Genomic DNA, 23,080 nt, shown 5'->3' with positions numbered 1-23,080 from the left:
GGGCGAGAAGTTTAAAAATATGTATACTATAAAATAAATAAACACTTCAAAATACAGACAGACAACTCTCCTATACAGCTATATTTATAATTGCTGAACTCCATTATGTATGCCACAATTCCAAATATTCACTTATTACTTTACCAATTTGGGTATAAGCAGATAATTTAGGTTAACTTTATCAATCCCGGCACATTACACCGACAGCAAATTGGCATCATTATTTTCTTGGGCTTCAATTTGAGACACAATTTAGGAACAAAGACGGCAGCGTAATTTGTGGGCAGTCTTGGAATGTGTTGCGAATCAGAAAAGCGGGCGACTCGTCGGTATTTTCCCCCGCAGTACTCTTCATGGATGGAAATGGCATCACAAGTCTCTTTCAACGTTAATACCAGCCTCATACCGATGCTCCGACCTTGTTGTGAACTGCCCGGTATCTTTGGCAAACAGACGGTCCCCTGAAAATGGCAAAATGTTTGAAATACCTCCGCTAGATTTCCTCTGTACCATATGAGAGGAGCTTCTTTTTTTTTCTTGTACCCTCAGTGTCAACACTCCCCAAACCTCACCTTTTATCTGGCCATTTAAAATTCATAAAGTGTGACTGGGTGATTACTTTTACACACACTGCCTTTGACCTCCCGCCGCTTCATTATCATGAAGCTGTGCAGAGGAGAACAAGTCATCGCCTCCTCTTTTGTGCCGCTGTAATTGCATTCTTAATTTTGGGAGGTGAGGAAAACTGATACTGCGGCTCCGAGCTTATAGTACTCAGTACGAGGTAAACTCGGTACGTTTACCTGAACAAAAATAAAGAAGTATTGTGTTAGTCTGACAAAACAGACTTTTAAAATATGTAAACATGTTAGTCCGACTAAAAACGACTAAATCAAATTTCTTAAAGTTGAACTAACACACACAGATAATGCTTTAGTTGGACAAGCGTCGTACTCAAGCTATAGCCTGGGGTCTCTGCACGTGTGCCACAGTTCCCACCTCCTGGCTAATACCTGGAAATACTAGAGGAAGTTTGTACACAGAGGAACAAGACAACAGGGCTGGGTATCGCTCCGGATTTCCTGAATTTAGATTCCAATTCACAAGGTCCCAATTCAATCCCATTTTCATAGAGATGTTTCACTTTTGCAAATTGTATAACATGTCGCTCTCTAACTTGGTGTATCATAAAAAATGTTATTTAAATAAAAAATTGATCTAACATGACCTCACAGTGAGATGCTACATTGATAATTCAAACTCTAAACCTGGTGAATTCAAAATATCCATCCTGCAATCACCGCTAGACATGTGACAGTAATTAACCAGTTGTCCAGCAGAGGGTGCTGTGAGTGCAACTCGCATTTCAATCAATAATGTCCTCTTAAGTGAACAATCACACCAAAGCATCTGAACGAAAATTGGCGCGTGGAATCATTTCTGGTTCGACACTGTCGATGTCATGACCAAATCTGCACACTCGAATGTTATTGTAGCTGTTAGCTTTTATCGGAGCTAACAGCGAGACTATTGCGGTGAAGTCTTGCGTGGTTTTCATGGATTTTATGCTCTGCCAGCCTAAAGAATGACATATTTTTGAGTTAATTGGTACTTGGAAGACTTGGAATGGCGCTCAACATGTTACCACCAACTACCAGCAAGCTAAAGCAATCACTGCCCACATAGCAGAGGTTAGTCTGTATACACAGACAGGGAAGTTTTCCATTCGAATAAAAACTCGATATTATATTAAAATGTTTTGATTGTTGTGAAGGGGAGTTTACAAAGATGTGCAATAGGGGAATAATGAAGCCAGACAAATTGAATTGTGCACTGAAATGTACTTTGTTCCTCTAACAATCTGACTGATTCCTTGAAAACCTTGTCACTTCTAAGACGCGTTGTGTAGACATAGCTGCTCACGACCTGAGCTGAGGTTCAACAGACTTTTCTGAACTCTCAGTTGATTTACGCTGAGATGAGAAACTCAGTTTCTCAGTTTCAGAACAGCAGACGGTGGTTTAGACCAATCAAATCAGAGTAGGTTCACTGTGAGTTGATTCTTGTCTCCTTTTATCTGATGTTTGATTTACCTCCCTTTCTGGAATGAAAAACCCAGCGTTTCCCAGAGTTCATGGGTAACTAACTCAGAATTTTCACCAAACCCACTTTCTTAAACTGACCCCTTTTGCTTGAGTGAAAGGCAGATAATGAGCCAGATATTTCATTCCGGAGGTGGTGGAGACCAAAAACAGAGCTAAAAAGAGAAGACTCTACACTTGGGGCAATACAATAATTAACATATGAATGAATATGATATATCAAAAAACAGTTAATTGCAGTTTTACATTTCATTACGGGCAGGAAATGTAGCACAATTTGCTATTGCTGAGAGCATAGAACATAGAATATATATAAAGACAATACTTTTCTGTAAATTGTGCATATTAAAGAATTCTTGAAATAATTATTATGATTACTTTATGCCTTAGTTGCATTAAACATAACCATGCTATATCTGATAGTTCCATAGCTGCCGGACAGTAGAATGTGGTTTGGGGGTGTTGCTGTCTCTGTAGCAGCTGTTTCCATTGGAGCAGCTCAGGATGGGCTGTCTAAACATGTGTCTCTCTTATTCCTGACTGATGGAGGGAATCAGGATGGAGGATTGCAGTTTTTCATGGTCGTACTTGGTGAAACCAACCGAATATCTGACTCAAGAGTGTTCAGAAGTTGGATTGTTTTCTTTTTGAACTCTTTCTTTGATTCGCTGCTGAGCAGCTTTTAACATGTAAAGACGAATGTCATCCTGATGCTGATTATTCCCAGCATATCCGAACCCTTAAACTGGTACCGCTCATGACAGTGTGGCTCTTTGCAACCATCAGTAAATCCCACATAACCCTGTCAAGGTCGAGTTTTTATAGATAACAAGATTCTGTTGCGATAGTCACAACATAGATAAGAAATATACATTTTATAATCAAATATTGATTTTTTTTTTCTTGTTTTCAAGTGTGTGACATCAAATTGACTTTGTAGGAGACTCATATTTTTGTTTTTTTTCCGAGGGTGGGTTTGATGGTAAATACAAGAATGAATGAACACCAGCCTGTTTGATGGATAATAATGAATACTAATAACTCACTCATGTTCATCGAATTTGAACTTTGTCACCCAGCAGGCACTGAGTGTTTTGTTTACTCACTAAATCAATGCTGTGTTTAATCTGTGAAATTCATATTGATCAACCAGGACATTTTCTTAATGTCAAAATATATTTGCCAAAGGTCTTCTGGGAGATATTAATGAATATACATGATGCTGTTCCACTCTAATGTGTTTACCTCTGAGTCTTAGTTACTGTACGATCATACAATCCTTCTTTATTCATGGAAATAGATCATTTTTGGTATTTCAGACCACAGAAACGGTAGCTGGATCGATGAAAACAGCACTAGATTTGTTCGGTTATTGCTCAGCCATCTTAACGCTGCCTCCAATCGTCCTCTCTGTGATTATAGCTGTGCCTCCACTCAGGGGCAGCCTCTGGAGGCGGTTTATGTGTCTGCATAGACTGCAAAGGCTTAACCGAAATCAGACTGTCTGGTCCAAGGGATTTCCTTAGCGTGTTACTGCTGTCACCTAGCAACAGAGCTGTAAATGCATCACTAATGTAACAAACCAAACCTAACAATAAAAAAAAAATCAAGTTTTAAAGGTCCAGTGTGTGCAATTTAGTTGAAATGATTTTCAGTTGGCAGAAAGTGAAGATAAATAAATGTCACCTGTTGTTGTTGTTGTTGTTTTTTTATTAACACAGGAGCAGTGTCAGCTTAGCACCACTTTGCACCATCATTCATTCATTTTCCACATGAGGGTGGACTCGTGGGGGAGGCTAGAGCCAGTCCCAGCTGACATAGGGCAAAAGGCCATGTACATCCTGGACCGGTCGCCAGTTCATCATAGGGTCAACATACAAAGACAGTTCCTGTAGTTCCTGTAGTACTGCAGAATATCTTCTTTCTTATATTATTTAACTATTTCATATTGTACTTTTGATTATATTGCGATTCATTATGCAGGTTTAATCTGAAGCACACAACCCCCGGAATTGAGATGCAGCTTACAATGAGTCACTTTTTTTGTTATCCTGTCAATGAACTCTGCTTAAACTCCAACTACTGTTCTTTTGACTCTTCAGTTGTGGAGCTGTATGTGCACAGAAACCAGATATAATGCACGGTGCACTGCTTTGATAATTTTTGAAATAATGAGCCTATAAATGTTGTAAAATCTGTCATAAAACAGCAGGTGAACACTCACTGTGGATGTTTTGTTCTCTCACAGTTTATTGTGTTTGAGAGAAGCAGGTCATTCAGCGATATTTAAAGCTGTAAATAATACACACAAAAACACACAGATTCAACTTTCTTTCTCAGAGTACGAAACTGGATATCTGGCTGTTGTGTGATGAGCTCCGACAGTAATCATATGAGGACGTGGTGAGTGTGAGCAGATGAGGAGGAGGAACATGTGGCGATTAAATAGGTGCACACGTGTGATCTGTAGAGTGTAATATCTGTCAAAAGAGAGCAGCGAGGGTAAAAAAAAACAAAAAAAAAAACACCTGCTCACGCTGCTACTAACATAACTAGACAGCAGTGGGTATGTGGTGATGCAGCCTCCCCGTGTAGATGTGGTTTATGTAGAAACAAGACTGTAATCAAGCACAAGGACAGGGTCTAATTACTCATCTCCTCCCCGTCTCTCAGAGATCACGTCACGGCTCGACAATTACAGGCTTTCATGGTGACCTGACACTGTCAGGGCCAGTCCTCAGCCTGACAGCACCTGACACACAGGTGACACACACACAGCATGCAACACAACTTTTAAGTTGTATTAACCATATTTGCATTGAGTAAGAAAGCACAGGTTCACAAGAAATGGGTAATATACGGTATATATATGATGATACACACTTGATTTGGCCCTCCTGACGCAAGCCACCCATTTAAGGCCCTGGTATACTTCCACACACGCCATGCGTCGCAAATAGCGCCACATATCGCATTGAATATCGCATAGCATATCTTGTTACATATCACGTAGCATATCGGTTTGCATATCGCATTGGATATCATGTAGCATATCACGTAGCATATCGGTTGCAAATTGCGTAGCATACCGGGTTGCATATCGTGTTGTATATCATGTAGCACATCGCGTAGCATATCGGTTTGCATATAGCGCTGCATATCTGTTTGCATATCGCATTGGATATCATGTAGCATATCCGTAGCATATCGGTTGCAAGCGTAGCATACCGGGTTGCATATCGTGTTGTATATCATGTAGCATATCGGTTTGCATATAGCGTTGCATATTACGTAGCATATCGGTTTGCATATCGCATTGGATGTCATGTAGCATATCACGTAGCATATCGGTTGCAAATTGCATAGCATACCGGGTTGCATATCGCGTTGCATATCGCGCACCATAGCTGGGTCCGTGTTCTGTGAGTATACCAGTGCCTTGGGATCCAATTATCAATAAGCAATGGGGATCGAGTACCTTGATCAGGGGAACCCCTGCTTGGCACATAGCCCTTTCGGGGACTCTAGCTGGCAACCTTCTGGTCACAAGCCAAGTTGTCTTTCCACTTGGTCATGGGCACTCAAAATTACATATATACAAGAATTTTAGATTTATTTCTCTGTTTTTGATATAATAGATTTATTTTGGATCATAAATGTGTTTATTATTCTGAAGTCTACATCGTTCCATATCAAAACAAGCACCTTTACTTTGAAATTCTGTAAAATATCATGATGTATATCATTATTGTGATTGTATTGTTGTCTATGCAGCAAAAAAGATCTGGTTCACAACCTGGTCTTTCTGCACAGAGTTTGCATGTTCTCTCCAAGGGAATTGGACACAAATCTTATTGTTTGAATTGACTATAGGTGTGAGTGTGAGCGTGAATGGTTGTTTGTCTCCATGTGGCTTTGCGATGGACTGGCGACATGTCCAGGTTGTATCGCGGCACTAGCGGCTCATGTAGAGGATAAAGCGGTACACAATGAATGAATGAATTTTAAGCCCATATTGCCCACCTGCTACTGAACACTTTTCTCTCTCCACACTACACTCAGGTCATTTTAGTTACCCCCAGGTAAAAGGATAGTTTAATATTTTTCAGGCCTAAAGTAAAATTTTCTGACTATAGTCATGTGTTTCTTATCATTTTCTTATCTTACTGAATGGTGGTATATTCTGTTATTCTATTCTCTTGTCTGTTCTTTGTCATACTTAATAAATCAAGCAGCTATCTTCCAAAGTCATGATTAGACGTAGACCAAATAATGAGTCAGCTGATTAATCGGGCTGATTTTTGCCATTTTATAATAATAGGTTGAATTTATTACTTATCTACGTTAATTTACACTTTTGTTCTTTTGTTCTCAGGAATTGGTTAGATACTGCTAAGTGCATCACAAACATGCAAATGAATCAAAAACTTTATGAGTTCAAGTTCAGGTTTATGATACTTGTTCCATGTGTTTCATTTTCAAAAACCTAACCACATGTTATTTTAAATATGTTTTATACTGTTCAAATTTCAAATTTAACACACAAAATGAGGTGTTCATGTACTACTGTGTCTTTGTTTTTTTTCTTATAAAACCTTTTGTTTTTACTTCATTTTAAATTGCACTTACTCACAGGACATTTTCTGACCTTTTTATGGTTAAAACAGGTGTTAAGGGTTAAATATGGGGTATGTTATTGTTAAACCTTTATTATATTTTATCATATGGAGAAAAAACGTGGAAACTGTGATTGTCACTGTAGTTTCACAATGGAAATGTAATAATACATAGCATAAGAAATCATTTTTGCCCTGTTGCTGCAGTACACGCCAGGGATGTGAATCATTTCTTTCTTGTGTAAAAATGTCTCTTTCCCGCTCTTGTCTCTGTATCTGTGACTATATCTTTGTTTAAGGATGATTAACTGTATTTCAAAGAAAAACCGTGATGCAACAATGGCGTTGTCATGAAACGACAGCCCTCTGAACTGTAATGGAACAGTGAAGTACGAGTAAATGTTTGTGCAGATGTGAATGTGTATCATCTCCCTGTGCATGAATGTACAGATGTGCACGCACACACACACACACACATGGCGTACACACACAAACAGCGAACCCTTCCCCTGCTTTGCTCGCTGAGATTGATTTACCATTGTGTCCCAGGCCTGTCGTTATCACGGGCCTCTCAGACAGGCCTGCTATGATAGCTCAGGGAAAGTGGGACGGAGATGGCAGCAGGCGCATGATGGAGAAGAGCTTCTTATCGCCGATGGAGAGATCAATCATTCTCACACTGTGGGAGTGGGAGAGAAAGAGAGGGAGCGAGAGGGACAGAGAGGAGCGCCGCTTTGGTCCGTTTCCTGTGTAAACCGTTTTACTCACTGCGAGATGTTTTATAGCTTCATGAATTTTAGCCAAATTTGACTTGTGTTTTCAAGTTTCCTTCAGAGATTTACTCCAAAGCTTGGTTGAACTTTACCCCACTGACAGCAGATCTCCAATAGTTGCCAGTTTTCAACAAAAAAAAGCTCCTGGAAAGATTTAAGTATGTTGTTTTTTCTGTAAGATGTAACATAAGTTACACAATGAAGTGGGGGAACTCTTGAGAGAAAACAGAATGTGGTTGTTGAGTAATTTTATAGGCAAGAAAACAACACATTTTTCATAATGTCATCTAGACATTCATTTAAAAATTATTTTATTTTACATTTCTTTATATTATTAAATAACTTATAATATATAACTTTAATAATAACTTTATTTTTACAGTATCACAGAAAAGTTAGTCTCTAATCCCTCCCTTCATATTTCATCACCTAATGTTTGTATGATCGTATCATGTAAAAAATACAATAACCTGTTAGTCAACAGTGAAGTTGAGAACAGAAGTATTCTGTCTTAACTATTATTATATTATTAGGTATGCTCACTTGTCACTCTGTATATCTTACTGTGTGAGAACATGCGTGCAGCAGATATTGCCCCAAAACATTAAAACACTGTCTTCCAGTAGACATGGCAACTTATTCTATTTTTCCCTCCTGTCAAATAACATTATAACATCCTTGGATACAAGACTAACCATTTATGGGAGATAAAAGATGTGAGGTGTAATATTAAGTCCTGTAATTTGTTCTCCCCTCACCTGTAGTGTAATAGAGTATGATCATTAGTTATATTACAAGTCATCTGAAATATCTGAGAGACTTTCGACCCTTAAACATTGCTGCTTCGTGGGACACAAGTATCCTCATTCATCCTAATGGCCATTTAATCTACACTATATTGTGTGCAGGGATGGAGCAATTTCATGGATTGGCTATGTCCCACTGTATTATGTAGCACCACATGAGGTCCGTGCTTTGTTGCAATTATTCAAGTCTGAAGTGAAAATGTTATTGATCATGTAATTTCTGGGCACTTGAAATAGTAGATAGCTGTATGTGACTATAATTAAGCCTCTGGATTGCAGGGACAGGATGAAAGCACATTGACAGCAGTTTGTATTATCGCTGTGATTGTCATCCATAATATATGGAGACTATGTTCACCAAGATTGCCATCAGTTGGTTACAGCTCTAGTTTTTATCACCGAATTGAAAATATACTTCTCAGCCATACTGAAATCCTCCTTGAATGTTAAATGTCCACCGAGTGTTTTGTGATTCGCTGCCAACACACTTGGTTTGTTGACTCATTTCCACCTACCTAGTACTGGCAAACTTTGAAAACCCACTAGTGACATATTTGGAGATACATAAATGAGGAGGCAGATGGCCTCTGCTGATGACCATGGGGTTTTGTTCAATATCTCATCAGCAACAAAGTTGTTTTCAAATAAACACTTGGATGCATTCACCAACTGCTAGTTTCAATGAGTTTAGTTTAGTTAAGGACAGGAATCCCCCCCCCCTTGCCCTTGAAGGTGGCACATTTCAAAATGTTCATGAAAAAACATATTGTGTGGATTATACGGATTATATAACATTGAGAATGACACACACTTTCTTCTGTATTGTTCTCACCGTGGTGTTCTACGAACACACCTATTTCACGTCCACCCTGCACTGAAAAAAATGATTTTGTGCTGTAGTAATATTTAGTAGGATAATGTCACAAATTTTACTTTATAATTGTAAGTACAGTATCAGTGAAAACTGGAATTATTTTTAGTGTCAAGATGCAGTGTTTGAATAATAAGCATATCTTTGAAGGTGCACTGAAGGTTTCGGAAGCATTTATTTTTTCATGTAAACCAAATAAAGGTCTTGTTAAATTAAACAGTTGCCTAATTTTGGTCATTTTCAAGTCATTCAATAAACGAAAACATTAAGAACTCCATTCAAACTGCAGAAAAATGATGTAAAATGTTGTGTAAATTTTACTTAAATATAGTTCATAAATAAGAGTTAGAAAAGGTATTTTAAAAATTACCTTGAAAAGCCATTGGTTTTTGGTGAGATTTTTGAAGTTTGAAGCAGTTAGAGTTTAAGTAAAACTTACAAAGAGTAAAATTCAATGACCATATTAATAATTATCAGCAAATTAAGTGAGGTTTGCTCGTAAAATAAACTTATATTCGCAAGTTTACTTGATAATTACCCTTGTAGAATTTACTTACAATTTCTAAGTGCAAAAACTTTCCTCGATTTTGCCAAGTAAATTCCACTCACAATTTTTTTCAGTGTGGCAAAAAAAGTATGGAGCATATTTAGGAAAATGGGCATCCCAGAATTACTTGCAAAGTAAATTTTATTCATCAGATAACATAACTGCACAGAACTCTGTAAGAAACACGTTCAATGTTGGATCACAGAATCACCTCACATGAATTTATGGTTTGAACTTGTATTTGTCGGAACATTTTTCAGGAAAAAGTGTACGGCTAGTCCCTTGTATATGTGGTGTGTGTGTCTACTGTTGCGTGTGCTGCGGACTATTTAAGAATAGTCGCACTTGGGTTGATCTTCAATGCTCTCGCTGTTGTATCAGTGTTTGACTTCCTATTCCACTCGTGTTGAATTGAAGCGTTGTGTTAAATAGAACACTTGCTTATTCTCTGTGGGTGCAACTGACTGACAGAACAATGACTGAGGCGATACACAATGCAAATGGATATTGATACAATTTTTATGTTGAGGGTTTTTATGTTTCTCCTTCAAATAAAACTTGTAAACCTGCAGCTTGACTTGAAATATGTTGGTTTGTGTCTATTCCCTCGTCTGTATTTTTGAAAATAGGACCACAATTTTAAATGAAACAAACCAAAAAATCCAAACTTTTTACTTAAACGATAACACTGTAATGTTACTACAATTTACTGTTCAGAAATAACTCACACTCTCTCTCGTAGCCTCTTCTGTTTTTCACTCCAACATGTTCTCTCACTTTCTGTGCCACCCAGCTGTTTATGCAGTCTACAAGCATTACTGTGCTCTGAGAGCTGGCGCCAAATGTAGAAGGACACAACGCCCAAGGGTGATTTGTTTAACTTTGAAAGGTTCTTTGGTTTGTGTTAGATTTGCTGGAAGCTACACAGCAGCAGATCATCTCGCCCGCTCTCCCAAGTGAGTATAGCCAACAGAGCCTGGGCGATGTGCGTGGGTAGAGAGGGAAAAGATAACCCCACCAGGGACTTAAACGACAGTCCTCATTTGAACAGCACCAGGCAAGCCATCCATTTAACAACACAGAAAACAAAAACCTCCAATGGATAATAATATTTCTTCCGAGTCACTCTCTCCATCCCTCGGGAGCGTAATGTTGTTCTCTAACCAGCGGAGACTGAGTTACATGTATCTCATGAATCATATAAAAGTGCCTTTAATCCTCTAAAGTGAGGGTCTCAGGAGGTTGAGGTTGCAGGCGAGGAAGCACAAACTTGCAACAGCTTGAGTTGCGGAGAGGACGCCCCTCACTGAAGCAAGCAGAAGACAGGATTAATCTGCATTGCTGGGCTGCTGTCCTGCGAGCTGTCAATCTGAAAAGCTGAACGTCGCCTTTACCTATGGGGTTATGGGTAAAGTAGAACAGAGATAGGGCTGCTGCCTTGCTTTCCACATCCGTCCCAACTAATCCAGCATAAGCACTTAAGCAAAGAGGTGTGGTGGAGATCACCTGAGCCTGTGGAGAATCAAAGCTGCTTCAGCAGAAAATAAGAGAAATTTCAAGGAGGGAAAAGCTGATGTAACAAGAAGAGATGGATTAGCATTAAAAAGTTGACAAATGCAAAAAAAATACCCAAGGCGTTGGCAGTAATCTTTACCATGTATCAAAGTGCCTCTGGATTGCTGCTAATGGCAGGTATACCTGCATAAGTACCCATCAAAGAAAGCAAATGTTCACCGACTGAAAAGGGACGTTACTTCATTTACCTCTGTGAATAGAAAGCTGAGAAATGATGGATCTGGTTGAAAGGGTTCATTGTAACCTTAAGAGAAAACATGGTCAATGCACTGCCCCAATTTAAAATATAGAGTACTCGCCATAATTGAGCATCTGGCTCCAGCCTGTGCTTTCCTTGCACGAGCCCAGTAGATCCTTCAGTCATATTTCAAACCAAACATAGTAATATAATTTGACAAGTAAATTGCCCGCCTCTTTGTTGATAGTTATTCACTTAAATAATGAATTTTTAGTAATAGCCACAGAAATAATAAATGGATACCGCATGGATGACGGAGTTATTACTGATGCAGGATACACTTTTTTTTTTTTCCGACACTTGTGGAACTCCCGCGGGTCTGACGCCTAAGGCGAACCAGACCGTCTTAAGTAATTACTGCCTAGTCCAGCAGAGGGCTCTGTGAGCACAGCTTGGCCTTAGATGCACTTTTAATGCACTCTTGGATGAACGGAGAAGATACAGTGAAATGATGTTGTATCATGTTTGTCATCATGTTTGTGTATGTGTGACGGTGGGGCTTATAGCTGAATATCTTTGAATGAATAGTGTGTCACATGATGTTCGTTCAAACTGTTTTGGGGAAAAGAAATCCCAAATGAAAATTTTGGACCATTGATGGTGTTCCCATACATTGGACAGGATTTCCAGAAGCATCTACTTTTATCATCTGTCAGCCTCATGGTTGGTGCTCTATACGTTTTTAAACGTATTAAATATTTAAAGCTTTAAACGTTGTACATTTTACGACTTTATGTGCAAGACATTTAAGTCCTGCACTACATGCGAGACTGTCATCATATTCAAAACGTACAGCTCCTCCTATCCTGAATAAACCACAGGCATTGACATTAATAATCAGTTTCAACGCCACCAGAGCTGTAAAGTCTACTTGCACACCATTTCATCTTGTCCTGCTCCTGATGCTTCTTGACACGTTTGCAGCCTGATTCCTCCAGACATCTGGTGAGCTAACATTAGCAGCCTGACATATACCTTGCTCTGTCAACTCTAATGGCTTTGCCTTTGATGCCGTATTAACAAATGCAAACCGAGACCAGGAGTCAGTGTCTGTTTTTCGGTCTCTCACCATGAGTAAACCCAAACCAGTCTGTCATCTTAGGTCAACAGAAACTTAAAGTCTAAACTGTCCAGTAACATGACGTGTAGCATAACATGACCGTAGCATCATTTAAGGAAATGTGTTAATCCATGTGAAACCCCCCAAAATGTTGTTTCAGTAAAACCAGAGAAGAAGATGTTTCTCTAAATACCTCTTATTAATAAGTATACATTACAATGTATACAATCACAGAAATAGACCAAGCCAGGGGGACGAAGAAACAAGTGAGTATACCAAAACAATCTCCAAACACAAGAAGAGAAAGATGACAACACCAAAAGACAGTGACAGTAAATGCAAAACACAAGAGAGAGGCGGGATTATGATATCAGTAGCATATTGATTTTAAACGCAAGGGTGGTGTGTTGAGATTTTCCCAACGTGTTTCCAAAAATGTGTGTTTCAGTGCTCCCAAAATGCTGTTTCTGTGTGGATCAAGTAACTTGCATGCTGGACCTCGTGAGAGAGTGATTGCTGCACACAAAGGAAAGGAGTTTTGGAATTGAAGCCAGGCAGTGCACAGTACACATTATGAGGCTATGGAGGCCAGAACACTCTTGTGCCATTTTAGGTTAGTCTATTATTTATATGTGTGCAGCAATTTAGTAATGCTTATTCAGTTCTGAGTGGCAATTTCCACCTGCATTGTGTTGAGTGAAGTTGAGTGACAGAAACACTTGTTACAGCAGCCTAAGCAGAAATACAAAGCTTCCAACATGGTTTCATTGAAAGAAATCTCATTCCTCAGCCATCCTTAAAATATATTCTGCTATTATTAAGTTATTAGTTAGTAATAATAAAAAAGGTTCAGTTTTAAATGTAATTGAAGTCCAACTACAATGTGTTATGTTGGGTGTGCAGGTGTTGCCATGTTGGGAGAAAATGATACATGTACATATACATATGAGATGTTTTTGTCTAGTTTTAGTCGACTAAATCTAATCATATTTGATATTTAAAAAAAATCTACTGGGTTTGTTTGTGTTATTCATATCTATTAATATTTCATGATTAAGGTTTGAATTTACAACAGATGCATATATAACTGTTTTGATTTGAAGACAGTGAAACATTACACTTGGACTTCATCTTCATCTTCAGCAGGTCAATTGGTATTTTTATTTAAAATCCAAAATTAGGTATTTTTTTCAGTTTTAATTAGATTTTAAATTTAGCGACAGCAAAACAGCTAAGCTGATAAAATTCAACCATATGTCGTCTCTTGTATTTGTGTCCTCCTCCATGTTGACATCCAGGTAGCTCAACCTAGCCGCTGTACCTCAGAAAGAGATTAGTCTGATTGGGTCACTTCTTACATTTCCATCTAATTTTAAATTTTTATTTACTTAACGTGTCGTTGGTAGAATTTCATAGCATTCTCTGTTGGCATATTTAAATCGGGACCAAAGACAAAAATTTAAATGTGTTGAAAGAATTGTATTGAATCTCATTCAAAGGTTAATACATTAAGCAGATCTCTTATCGTGTCGTCAATGCAGTTAAAAAACTAAAAACAGACAGGTGTTTTCCATGTCATACCAAGGTTATTTGTTTTCCACTCCATTGTGCTCTGTGGCATCATTTGACTGGACCTCCTTTTAGCGTTGGCAGCTCTAATAGGGAAGGACAAACTGATAACGCTGCTGATTAGACTCTGATCATTATCTGCAGCCCTGTTTATGATGGACAGAATCAATTGCGGGAAAGTGAGAAGCTAGTCCGCTGAAAAGATTGACAGCAGCCCACATCATGTAAAACCCGAGTCTGATGAGTTGGACTTTATCATAAGGTGTGAGGCTAACGTTCAAAAAGTATAACGTTCAAAAAGTTCCGTCAGACAGAACAAAAACAAAAAAAAACAACTTTTCTCTCCTCCAGCGTCCCATCAGACTGGAAATCGAGTTGCACGCGTTGTTTTGAAAGCTGACAAAACGGAGAACCTTGCATCATCACGCCGCTCCATCACTGTCCTCCCTTGTCTGACAGGCTCATAAGAGGCCCGCGGTGTGTGTGTGTGGACGCACCCACTTTGGCACAGCCGTCCATATCTTTGAAGGCTTTGAAGAGGGAGACATTTGACACGGCATCAAAGACTTCTTTGAAAGACAGGAGAGGGAGAGACAGGAAAGTGAGGAGGCAAATTGCTGGACATTAGTCAACATGAAACAAGAGGGCAGGTCCTGCGTCATCAGCATCAGCCGCCTCAAGAGCCTCCTGGACTCAGAATGGCTTGATTATGATAATCTGCAGATGATGGTGCTTTTCGGTTTCACCTGAAACTTTGAGATTACACTCGAACCTTGTTTTCTGTTGCTTTGATGTCCTTTTTGTCTTGCATGTGGTGACTTGCACACAAATCCTGTAGGCGAGTAATTGCATGGCCTCCATGTCAGAATCAGAATCAGATCAGAATCAGAAGAGCTTTATTGCCAAGTACGATTTGCACATACAAGGAATTTGTTCTGGTGTCATTGGCGCATAACAAGCATACAAAATTTTTAAAAGTGACCAGTAAACGTATATATACACAGTATATAAATGTTTTTAAAGATGAAAAAGAGCACTACAGAAAGAGCAGTAAAGAGCAGTAAAGAGCAGTACGACTGGGCAGAAGTGAGTAACAGTGCAAAGTGTAATAAGTAATAGTAATGACGTTAATATAACGCATAAAAGGATGTAATGATAATGTGACATGTAGAGGCAGAGGAGGAGTGTGAGGAGTCAGAGTGTCAGGGGGGGTCTCCGGGCCTTGTTGATAAGGCTAGTAGCAGACGGGAAAAAACTGTTCTTGTGGCGTGAGGTTCTGGTCCTGATGGACCGCAGCCTCCTGCCAGAGGGGAGTGACTCAAAGAGTTTCTGTCCGGGGTGGGAGGGATCAGCCATAATCTTTCCTGCACGCCTCAGAGTTCTGGAGGCGAACAGGTCCTGGAGAGATGGAAGATTGCAGCCGATCACCTTCTCTGCAGACCGAATGACACGCTGCAGTCTGCCCTTGTCCTTGGCCGTGGCAGCAGCGTACCAGATGGTGATGGAGGAGGTGAGGATGGACTCAATGATGGAGGAGTAGAAGTGCACCATCATTGTCTTTGGCAGGTTGAATTTCTTCAGCTGCCGCAGGAAGTACATCCTCTGCTGGGCTTTTTTGATGAGAGAGCTGATGTTCAGCTCCCACTTGAGGTCCTGGGTGATGATAGTTCCCAGGAAGCGAAAGGAATCCACAGTGTCAACTGTGGAGTCACAGAGGTTGATGGGTGCAGGTGAGGCTGAGTTCTTCCTGAAGTCCACGACCATCTCCACTGTCTTTAGAGCGTTGAGCTCTAGGTTGTTTCGGTTGCACCAAGTGACCAGCTGGTCAACCTCCCACCTGTAGGCGGACTCGTCACCATCAGAGATGAGTCCGATGAGGGTGGTGTCGTCCGCGAACTTCAGGAGCTTGACGGACTGGTGACTGGAGGTGCAGCTGTTTGTGTACAGGGAGAAGAGCAGAGGAGAAAGAACGCAGCCCTGGGGGGATCCGGTGCTGATGACCTGTGAGTCGGAGACATGTTTTCCCAGCTTCACATGCTGCTTCCTGTCAGACAGGAAGTCAGTGATCCACCTGCAGATGGAGTCAGGCACGCTCAGCTGGGAGAGCTTCTCCTGGAGCAGAGCCGGGATGATGGTGTTGAAGGCAGAGCTGAAATCCACAAACAGGATCCTGGCGTAGGTTCCTGCAGAGTCCAGGTGCTGGAGGATGTGGTGGAGGGCCAGATTAATTGCATCGTCTACAGACCTGTTGGCTCTGTAGGCAAACTGCAGTGGGTCCAGGAGGGGGTTGGTGATGGCTTTCAGGTGTGAAAGCACAAGACGCTCAAAGGACTTCATAACAACAGAGGTCAGGGCGACGGGTCTGTAGTCATTAAGTCCTGTGGTCCTTGGCTTTTTGGGAACAGGGATTATTGTCGAGGTCTTGAAGCAGGCTGGCACGTGACATGTCTCCAATGAGGTGTTGAAAATGTCTGTGAACACTGGAGACAGCTGATCAGCGCAGTGCTTCAAGCTGGATGGGGAGACAGAATCCGGACCAGCTGCTTTCCTGGGATTCTGTTTCCTGAAGAGTTTGTTGACGTCCCTCTCGTGGATGGAAAGAGTCAACACTGAGGTGGGTGGGGAGGTGGAGGGGGGGACCGTGGAGGGGGGGACCTTTAAGGTGGGCATTGGTGGAGATGCCCAGGCCCCTGCTGAGGTGGGGGAGGTGTAGGTGAAACACTGGAGCTGGGGGAGTTGGGAGGTGTTGTGGGGGATGGTTTCAGGACTGTCCCTCTGTCTTTCAAAGCGGCAGTAGAACTCGTTCAGGTCGTTGGCTAGGCGTTGGTCGTTAAAGGAGTGGGGGGCTTTAGGCTTGTAGTTGGTGATCTGCCTAAGCCCTTTCCAGACAGACGCAGAGTCGTTGGCTGAGAATTGGTGTTGGAGCTTCTCAGAGTACAGTCGTTTAGCCTCTTTCACCGCCTTGCTAAACTTGTACTTTGCCTCTTTAAATCTGTCTTTGTCTCCACTCCTGAAGGCCTCTTCCTTATCCAACCTTAACCTTCTGAGCTTGGCTGTGAACCAGGGTTTGTCATTGTTGTAACTCACCCTAGTGCATGATGGAATACAGCAGTCCTCACAGAAGCTGATGTATGACGTCACAGCCTCTGTGTACTCATCCAGACTGTTGGTAGCAGTCCTGAATACATCCCAGTCAGTAGAGTCCAAACACGCCTGTAGATCCTCCACAGCCTCACTGGTCCACTTCTTTGATGTCCTCACTACAGGTTTGCAGAGCTTTAGTTTCTGCCTGTAAGCAGGAATCAGGTGGACCATGACGTGGTCAGAGAGTCCCAGTGCAGCACGGGGGACGGCGTGATAAGCATCCCTGACTGTGGTGTAACAGTGATCCAGAATGTTCTCCTCTCTGGTCGGGCATTTAATAAACTGTCTGTACTTGGGGAGTTCGCGAGTGAGGTTTCCTTTGTTAAAGTCGCCTAGGACAATAACTAAAGAGTCCGGGTTGATCCGCTCCACACACAGTATCTGATCGGCGAGCATGCGCTGTGCGTCCTGCACGCTGGCGTGCGGTGGGATGTAAACACCGACCAGAATGAATGAAGCAAACTCACGGGGTGAATAAAAAGGCTTGCAGTTTATGATAAAAGATTCCAGGTCAGGAGAACAGTGCTGCTGAATCACTGTCACGTCGTTGCACCAGCCACTGTTGATGTAAAAACAGATTCCTCCACCTTTAGTTTTGCCGGAAAGTTCCGTGTCTCTGTCCGCTCTGTAGAGTTGGAAGCCTGCCAGCTGCAGCGCAGAGTCCGGTATTAATCCACACAGCCACGTCTCCGTGAAGCACAAAACAGCCGATGAATAGAAGTCCCTGTTTTTTCCCAACAGCAGTTGTAATTCATCCAGTTTATTGGCCAGTGAACGCACATTAGAGAGAAATATTCCCGGTAGCGATGTGCGTAATCCGCGCTGGCGAAGACGCACAAGCGCACCGGCCCGTTTCCCTCTCCTCCGGCGTTTCACTGCGTGGACAAAGGTGAGCACACCTTTGACCATAATGTCCAAAATTTCCAGTGTGGGGAGAAGAAAAGTAGGAAATAAGTCCGCTGGTGTTGTTACCCTGATGTTCATGAGCTCTTCTCTGGTGAAAGAGCTCCGGGTAGAATCGCAAAAGACGGAGTTAAAACACAAAACAAGACAAAACAACGCGCACCAACACACCGAGGCAACCATCCGCGGCGCCATCGTAACAACATCGAATGTCTTTTGAAAGAAACTTTCAAGTAGGTTAGAATGTTTTGTTTTTGTTTTTTTTAGGGTTCCTTTTAGGTTAATGAGGTCACCAAGTTTTATAGCTCAAGAGGATGAAGTTTCTGGTCCACAAGCATGGTGTGTGTGTCCACTTGTTCAGTTTCCCTGTGTAAGCATCACAGACCAGGCTTGCAAGATTTGGAGCATGCTGACACTGTATATTTTGTCGGTAAAATCCTTAGTAGGAGAGCAGAAATGGGAATAAACCAGGTCAGCGTCATTAGTGGGGCAATTTTATCTCCTTGAACTGACAACACTAAGCATTCAGTATGAGGAGCTGTTGAGTAACATGCATGCGGGGGAAAGCAGAACCTGAAGGATCCATAAGAGGTAACGTTTAACTTTGATGCATCTTAACCAATGGAGGTGAACAGTGAAACATTTCCTGCTAAAACAAGTTTTTTGGAGCCGCTGTGGAGCCTCCGGAGACATTATTTGGCACTTTTTGGCTGCATGTCCTCTGGTGACTGCAGAATCAAGGTAGCATAGCCTACATTTAGGCTCACTTCAATATTTCAATCCATTGACTATCGACAAAAATCATACTGACCTGATAATTATTGATCGTTTTTCATGACCTATTAAAAATGAAGAATAATTAAAATAAATAAATGAATGTCTTCATCAACCTTATTCTAAACTCATAAACTTTCCTCTAATTTAAATCACAATCAGACCACACAGAGGGAAATAGTATACTGGCGAGGTAGTGTGTCCTTTGTTTCAGCGCTCATTCTCGCTAGCGCTTTTTTGATTTTATCCTAATGAAGTTTAGTGACTTGATCAGACGTCCTATCGAACCCTTTTTTTATTGATATTAAGGAAGTGTCTATCGTGATACATAACGTTATCCTATTATCGCACAAGACCTTGATGTTCCAGAGTTATATCCATCTCAACATGGGGCTTCCCATGTTATTTTTAAATTGCCACCAGATCAGGATTCGATTTTTGGTTCATATCTGATGAGTTTTGACAGTTTTGTCACCAGTGGGTAGATTCTTACCAAAATTAAATGGGAATTGACGTAGGTGACAGGAAGTTGCAAACAGAAAAATGGGCAATCTAACAGATTAACCTACGCCGGTGGAAAAATAACCTCCTTGGCAGAAGTAACAAAGAACTGCATGTGAAGCTGTTTATTTCACACAAGTAGAGTTTTTGGTTTTTGTTTTTTTGCGCAATTTTGGCGTTTCCATAAGGAATAGTACCAAAATAACCATTCCATTTTTGGCAGCCTTCCCTTGGATTACCAAACCGGCTCCACCCACAACAGTCAGCTGGTTGGCCAACCCCCTTGCGACTGGTGTTTCTTCAAAGCCTGCTGTCTATTCTCAATCAAAGTTTGACGTCTTGTTGAGACGGCCATAAACCGAGAAGGCCAATTCTACAGAAGGGTAGTATATGAAAGTTGTGTCAGTAAACCCCTCCCTAAATATTACATACTGGAAACAAATGTATACAGATGATCTAGTTTGACAGTCACAAATACAACGTTCTTTAAGTAAACAAAGTAAAATAGAGAACACCGAGCGTTTTTGAAATCATTCGTAAGTCAGTGTTTGTTGTATTTACTTTTTAGTGCGATGCCATGCTCCTCTTATATTACAGGACACACATTTTGTGGTTATACAAATCACTTTAATTCCTGCAGTGAAGCAGTGAAAATGTTGGTGCAATGACCTAGATTTTATTGTAAGTCAAGTGCAGGTGAATTTATGTGTGCATCCCGCACAATACTGTGAGATCCACTGAGAGTCTCTGCTGCACCCAGTTCTGCGAGGAAAGTTGGAGTGAACCTCAGCTGCTCCTGTTCGTCCCATCGGGCTGAACATCAGCCTCTGTCCCAGTGGAGGGAGAGGCGGACTTCGGGTCGAGCTGCCTGCTTTGTGGGAACAGAGGAGAGACTCATTAAAAGTGATCCTCTTGTCCAGCACCGTCTGATCACTTTTAGTCCCGCTCTCTGTTCCCTTTTGAAGAGGTGGTCCTAATCTCAGGCTTGTAACATCATCGTGGACTACCTGGGTTATTCTGATAATGAGTGAGAGGCCGTGAGGAAGAGACCAGTGGTTATTTATAGTGGAAGCACGATGAGATGAAGAAGTGGGGCCACATGGTGCAGTAGTGGTTAGCTTTGTTGCCTTGTAGAAGACTAAGGAATAAGGGCAGTTTGCGTGTTCTCCCTGTGTGTGTGTGTGTGTTTGTGTGTGATCAAGGTTGTGATGACAGAATCAAAGCTATGAAGACGAATGGCCTCAGATATAGAAAAGTTGCCTCAGAATGTCACGTGGATCTAAATCTGTGTTCACAAACGTCTGGTTGTGTGATATGATGAGACTTATGAAGAGACGATGCTCAGAATCCGTCAGAGCGCCATACAAAGTTACAGCAAACGCAGCCCAAGCGTCTCAGCATTAGCGTTCAACTATAGCAAAACACAGAGGAAAGGTATCAGTGGGGTTAAATGTCACATTTTGCATGTATTTTTACTTTTAAAATGTAAATGGGTTTTATTTGCTTCATTTGTGTCAGTGTGGAAAAAAAATCTTCCCCATCTCTGATCTGTGGCATCCCAAATTATCGCTGCTTCAATGCGCCGGTGTTTTTACCGTTCCTATTTTTATACTCGATGTAAATTTCAGTTGATGGGAAAATTGGCCTTTGGGAACGTCTTCTTTCCAAACTACATGGGCTTAGCTGAATTACCAGAGAAGCTGGCATCACCGCCTACCAAGTTGGTTGTGGTGAGAGACACTGTCGACTTTTTCTCTTTCAATGTTTCCAACTGACCTGATTTAAAACAAAAATCTGGAGAGAAATGGCGTTTCGTGTACTTTTGTGTGAAAATTGGGGGATGAAGCTGCATGATTCACTCAGTCATCCAAGAGTAACATATCCAAAAAAAGTGAATAACCAAACCTTCCCCCCCTCTTTTAACCTGAACATCAGGTTTCCTGAATGTTATTCCTGTACCCGGCATCAACAAACACACATCTTGTAATAATACATATTTACCTTTTTTTTGTGAGACAGCTTCAGGGTTTCCCTTTGTCTTTCCCCTGCTCCCTGCAGATGCGAGACAGGCTGTGCTTTCTATCTTCCCTGTTACCTGTGTGCAAAGAGACGGCGCAGTAGAAGTCACATCCCCCGAGGAAACTCTGGGTAAAAAAGAGGGGAACGCAGGGAGGTGGGGAGGGATTAAAGCACGGTGTAATGATGAGAGGTTGAGGGGGCGTGGTGCCTGATGTGAAGTGAAAACACACGCAACAACAGACGTATGAATAAATACACCGCGTTTCATCGCTTGATAGAGAACAAACCTGCACGCGGCCCCTTCTATATGGAGATCAGAGACGCGCTCGCAGTGCTCCGGGATAACAAGGCGCCATCAAAAACACTTTATAGAAGCAACAAGGATCCACGCTCATGTTTTGAGGGTGGAGCCGATCAGATGAGAGTGTTTCCGTCTGCCCTCATTCCGAATTAAAGGCATGCTGAAAGGCAACGTGAACATTTTCAGAGGTGTTCAAAAAAAACATTAAAGAGCGTAGAGTGAGCAAAAATATATCTTAAGGGGAGATGTTTCCAAAGCAGACGCAAAAGTGTGCAAGCAATTACTCACAAGCCTGATTAACTAAGTGTTACAGCTCTGCTTTAAACGCAGCTCCCTCACAACGTAAATGTCTAACAAGGACAAATGTAGCCTGTGCAGCTTTGCACTTTGATTAGAGCTAAGTGAGTGCTCACTGTAATCCTCCAATCCTTTTTCGTCTCGGTGGGATTTAGGTGAGAATGATTTCCTCGCAGAGCTTAGATCCGTGGCCTGCGCTGCTCTTTGTTTGGGATGACAACTCGGAGTTTGTGCAGTCATTCCTCACACGCTGAAAATGTCGCCCGCTCTTAACTTAACCGTCCAAATGCAGCGAGGCTGGAATTTGCATGGCGTGATACAGTTGTTGGTGTAACCCTTGACTTCGTCACCATGGTGAAACACTCATCTCCAGTGAAATGTGCACCAGTGGCTCTTTTGTTTTGCCCTTGCGGAAACATATTGTTAATTACTCTGTAGCTGCGATATGACAGGAAGGCTAACATCGCCTGTGGAGGGTTCAGAGATGGCCAAGCGGAGCGCTTTATTGGCTCGGAGGCATGATTTATGATGCCACGTTGGGAGGACTAAATCATCAGCGTGTGAGAGTGTGTGTGTTTACTCCACGGGAGAGTAGCTGATGGGACAGTTGATTGAAGTCTTAAAGTGTTTGTCGGGAATAAACAAGCTTGACTCCTTGACATTATTGTAAACTCCAACCATTTAGTGCGCGGAGAGGCTCTTGATTAATTTGAACAAACGAGGGATTAATTTCCCAGCAGATTTAACAGCGTGTGCGGTTACATGGCGCTGTCATGTCTGTCCTGCAGACCCAAAAACCCTGCAGTGTCCCACTGAGCCTCCTTGAAGGGGCAGGTCAGCAGTGAGAGATCTGCACTGGTGAGAACACCAGTCGCGCAGAGAGAGGGCGACTTGATTTGCTTCACTCTCGAATGTAAGTGGCTAAAAATAATCCCTGATGGCGTCTTTCTTCACTCTTGCGTGCCGTGGAAATAAAAGTCTCAA

The 23,080-nt window shown here is 41.6% G+C and overlaps 1 long non-coding RNA gene across 1 annotated transcript; it reads right to left on the bottom strand.

The window, feature by feature from the left end:
- Nucleotides 1–20,084: 20,084 nt before the first annotated feature.
- On the bottom strand, nucleotides 20,085–22,352 carry LOC122779384. Its single transcript, XR_006361563.1, has 3 exons — nucleotides 21,786–22,352; nucleotides 21,481–21,623; nucleotides 20,085–20,350 (listed from the first exon to the last, which is right to left on the bottom strand). It is a non-coding gene; the product is annotated as an uncharacterized LOC122779384 (long non-coding RNA).
- Nucleotides 22,353–23,080: the final 728 nt, after the last annotated feature.

This window comes from Solea senegalensis, linkage group LG1 (assembly GCF_019176455.1).
Source record: "Solea senegalensis isolate Sse05_10M linkage group LG1, IFAPA_SoseM_1, whole genome shotgun sequence".
Taxonomy (NCBI): domain Eukaryota; kingdom Metazoa; phylum Chordata; class Actinopteri; order Pleuronectiformes; family Soleidae; genus Solea; species Solea senegalensis.
The sequence above is the reverse complement of the archived record's forward strand: the minus strand, read 5'-3'. Positions and strand labels throughout refer to the sequence as shown.